Consider the following 5155-nt stretch of genomic DNA (forward strand, 5'->3'; position numbering starts at 1 on the left):
CATATAAAAGTACATATTAATTAAAAAAAAACTAAATAAAGCCCGAAAGAAGGCTGCAGTGCGCCATATAAAACTCAGCATCAGTGCGCTGAGAGTAGGCTGCTGTGCCCCAACAGTGGGCCTAATAATTGTTAGCTAAGAGGAGACGTAACCGCGACAAAGTACCGCGGTTTACATTCATATTTTAGATGAGTCTTGCGAAATTGTAACTTTCAAAAGCACATAACTCCGCATGTACCTAATGAAAATATAATGTATTATATTGTTTTGGAAAGCTCTTGAGATAAGCTATAAGAATATGCTTTTAAAAAACGGGTTTTCTTTTAAAAATTTCAAGGTGATCTTTACGTGACCTTGAGGAAGCTGTTCAAGGTCATATTTATATTACTATGTAATGCAGTACTTGAAACCGTACAACTTTCATGTTTAACATTTTTTTACATCTGAGACGTAACCGCGACGAAGTACCGCGGTTTACATTCATATTTTAGATGAGTCTTGCGAAATTGTAACTTTCAAAAGCACATAACTCCGAAAGTACCTAACGAAAATATAATGTATTATAGCGTTTTGGAAAGCTCTTGGGATAAGTTATAAGAATATGCATTAGAAAAAAGGGATTCCATTTAAAAATTTCAAGGTGATCTTTACGTGACCTTGAGGAAGCTGTTCAAGGTCATATTTATATTACTATGTAATGCAGTACTTGAAACCGTACAACTTTCATGTTTAACATTTTTTCCATCTTACATATTTAAAAAGTTATTTAGAGTAAACTTATATGGATACATACATACATACATACATACACACATACATACATACATAACATTTTTTTTAAATGATTTTTGAACGTGATTTTTGAACGTTTTAGAACATTCTAAACATATTTTCAAAGAAAACTGGAAAAAATTTTTTTCACGAAAACAAAGCTTCCTCTATGAGGAAGCAAAATTGAAGGTGACTTTCACGTGACCTTCAAATGACTATCCAGGGCCAAGTCAATGGTACCACCTTATAGTATGTCTCCCTTCGAACCAAACAACTTTTGTTTGAAACGTTTTTCCGTATCTTTCATATTTTTGGGGATATTTTGGGGATATTTGCGTGGATCATTTAAAATGAGACACTCTGTCTACTGACAATGAGATCTTTAGCATCGACATTGAATAATCCTTCGTAACAAGAAAGCCATGTATCAAAAGTCACTTTGTTGTCAGGGTTATATGCAAATTCTGTAATGCCACTTGCAAGTGAGATTCTGTCTTAATCTTTTTGTTAGAGATTAGAGTTGACAATGCAAAAACTTATGAAAGCTGAACAGGCTTGCTGTTGCTAAACGAAGAATTCTTGTAGAGTTTTTATTTAAACCTATTGCTGTTGCATGAAGACTAAAGTGCTTCTTTTATGTCCGACATAGTGAAAACGTGACTACGTATAACCGATGTGTTTTGTAGGCATTTTGGTCGCTGCTGTTGAGATTTTCACCACTATAGTGAGTTTCAATCCTTGTCGCCTGTTGTATTTCTACTGTGTGAAGAAGAACACAATTTTTGACTTATACTGTGATAACATTTATTAATGTAATAATACAATAGAACTTTGACAATGATACACGTTTCGTAGTTCAAAACTCTCTGTCTCTGTATCAATGCGTGGAAGTATTTCAGCACGTGTTGTTTAATAATTTTCAATACTATATTGTTACATAAAGATATATGGTGGTTTTGCACTTGTGTAATCTTGCTGCATGTACACATTGCATAACGCAAAACACTACCGTGTCTCTTAATAAAGTAAGGCGTACCACATCCTTGTCTTTACCCAATGGTTGTTTAGCTCTAGGGAACAGTGCATTCACGGGGTACATAGCAATGTAGTTCAATTTTAAGTCTTCCAATTGAAATTTCAGTCGGTCATTTATCAGATGTTATTAGAATTTCTACATTCAAGCATTTTGTACTCGCTTCCCAGGTGAGAAACCTCGGTCTTTGTCAACTGGGTCAGTTGTGGTACAGTGCTGTGTTCCAGTACACCGTTACACAATACTGTATCAGCACTGATCTCAGAATAATCGGTCGAGGGCCAGTACTTGAAAACAGCACTGAGAATCGGCATTGAGTAACAGTACTGACATTCCGTGATCTGAAATGATTATTAGTACCACTGCAGTATCAGTTCTGTGTCACCAGAGAGAAGCCTGAGAGATGTCAGGGCTCCGTTTTTCGTGATTGGCGAATGCGATACGCCCTTTGTGGACATTGAAAACGTGGACATTGAACTACGTAGCCAATGTTCACATTTTGCCAAGTGGGTAACGCAGATTTGCGAAATTTTGGTTGCGTTTCGTGCTATAGTCAGATTCTGTGCGATGCTCTTGTACTTAAGATTATTTCGAATAATAATAATAATAACAATAATTTTATAATAATAATAATAAAATTATTTTATATTATTAATAGTTATATTATTAATTATTTATTATATTATTAATTATTTTATATTATTAATAGTTGTATTATTATTTATTATTTTAAGTAAAAATCTGATATCTCCGAAAAATATAATAAAGGAAACAAATATTAATTCAATAAAATATTTTTTATTTATATGTACTATTTCCTTCCAAATTACTGTGGGGAAACAATGGTAAATGACAGTGTCACCCCGAGTAGAAATAAAATCATGCATGCCTTATGTATGGTCAGGGCCCGATAGGGAGGAAGTAAAGAATGCCCTAATAAGGAATCCCTGACATGTGCCTGATCCGGTACGCCTGATTCCCTCATAGAATTTGATAAACGTTAACCTGAATAGATAGCACTAGTACCACATACTGCCGCGACGTGGCGACCGCGCGTTAGTCTTTCTCGTATGTAAAAATCATCCCGTATTAGTATAAGAGGCGAGCCGATATGATGCGACAGCGAGTTGTCTGGATCATGGATAAACTTCAATAACCTGAATATACTTTTGATGTAATTTAACACAATTTAAAAATTAGTTTAAGAATTTTTGAATAGGAAGCCTACTGATATCCACCCCCCTATTAGAAATTGTAAGGCGCGACAAAGGGCAAGTCATGAAGTCTTGATAAGGAAAACCTGATCAGGTAATTTTAATTCTCGACGTTACATTTACGGTCAGGCCCCTGTCAGGGCTGCCTGATGAGTGCCTGACCAGGCATTAAGGCATCCTTATTAGGCTCCTACCAGGACCCTACTGAAATTTCTGCTCGGGACACTATTGTCATTAAATGCCGTTCCCGTACAGAAAATTGGTGCAGATACAGCATTGGAATTAAGCATTGGTACAGTGCTGAAAAACTATACTGGAACATTGTTACTACTCTAGTGTACACACAGCACTGGATCTGCACTGACATCCAGTGCTGTACCACTTTTACTCATTGTCAGTACTAAAACTGCATTGACTCGGGCCTGTCTCAGTCGTCATTTCTCACCTGGGTTGCTTGTAATCAACATATAAATAAAATAATAAAAATTGATTGGAAGGAATACTTCCTCTCATCCTAAAAAATTGCATATGGGATAGATTATTGGACCAAATACGTATGTTGTGAATTGACTTTAGTGTTGCGAGCTGTTATAAAATCCTCTAGCCGGAACGGGTCTTTAGTTTAGTATATATCTGTGGTCTTAGTTAAGTAGGGGGCTGCCGACAGTGCGCTCGAGAGTTTTTGACGCGCACTTCTCGTCATCGTCACACCGCGTTCATGAAAAGAAAATACTGTTTGTAGAACCTGATGACAAAAATAAAAAAAGTTTTGTTCTTTACAAGATACGTGAGTTTTGTTCCCCGCCGGAAAATCTCCACTCTTCTATTTTTTATTTCGAGAGCACTAACGGGTAGTTGGTCAGCCGTCTTGTAACAACGTATGTATTATAAAGGAAAAACAAAATCTACTTATATCTTAACAAGAAACAAATTTACAACATATAAAAAATAGAAATACGGATAACAACAATCAGTTTCTGATAACTCAGTAACATAAGTAAAATGCTTACCGTATGGCTTAGTTTTTAGTAATTTTAGTAATTTTAGTAGTTTTGGTAAATGTGCATAAAAAGACACCACCTGCCGATGACCTTGACTTTGACATATGTTGTCAAGGTCACCCTCCTGAGTAACTCTTAGAAGTTTTTAGCCGGCGCGGCGGCGGTCGTTATTCGTTAGAAAGTTATTAACAAAACATTGTCGACCAATGATATGTAATTTTCAGACACAAATATTAAAAATTTTGAAATCTTATATCTGTCCTCTCATCTAAGCATGTGCTTTGTAGTACATATACAATTCCATATGGATTTGCGACTTTTCATATGAAGCGAGATCCACTCCACACCTCTGACATAGTGTGGGTAGGGTTATATCTTAACGAAGTGGAGCCCCCAAGCAGGGGGGGCGGAACGTACTGTCTCCACGCATGTACTTCCACCGTTGTACTGTTCCACATGCGTAGAGACAGTACGTTCCACCCCCCCTGCGGGGGGCTCCACTTCGTTAAGGTATAACCCTACCCACACTATGTCCGAGGTGTGGAGCGGATCTCGCTTCACGTGGAAAGTCGTTTGCGAGAAAGAAGAGTTATTCGTGGTCTATAGGTAATCGGCGGATATGAATGCGATATCCATGCGAAGCTACTAGATCCACTCGTTCGACTTCCACGCGAAAATGCTAATAAGTTGTTGATAAATTGAAGTCTTTTTGTTAAAGCAGAGAATACTTACATGGGTTAGATAGAAACAATTGAATACTTTTAAAGCGCGTCATCTAACCCATGTAGAACGAGGTGCCACATGGGTTCGTGGCGCGCTGTACAAGCTCGTTTATACAGGGTGAGTTACAACATTTGTGCCAGAGCTCGTGAGAAGGTAGAACGGATCGAGATGAACAGAAAAGTCCTGAACCATTTGCAATTTACGCAATAGTTAACGAGTGATAAATTATCGAAAATCGTCGTCTTTGCCCTGCCCACTGTCCAATTCGAGCGCGTGGCGAGATGTGACCGCACGGCGATCGATATTGCCAGGCGAGGGATGGGGACGCGAGACGCGGGAGCGGCGACGTCAACAACTCGCCGGCAACGGCGCGCTGCCCCCCCCCTCCCCCAGCGCGCCGTTGCGCGTTGCCG

This window comes from Vollenhovia emeryi, unplaced genomic scaffold (genome assembly GCF_000949405.1).
Source record: "Vollenhovia emeryi isolate VEMERY1.0 unplaced genomic scaffold, V.emery_V1.0 DF939681.1, whole genome shotgun sequence".
Taxonomy (NCBI): Eukaryota; Metazoa; Arthropoda; class Insecta; order Hymenoptera; family Formicidae; genus Vollenhovia; species Vollenhovia emeryi.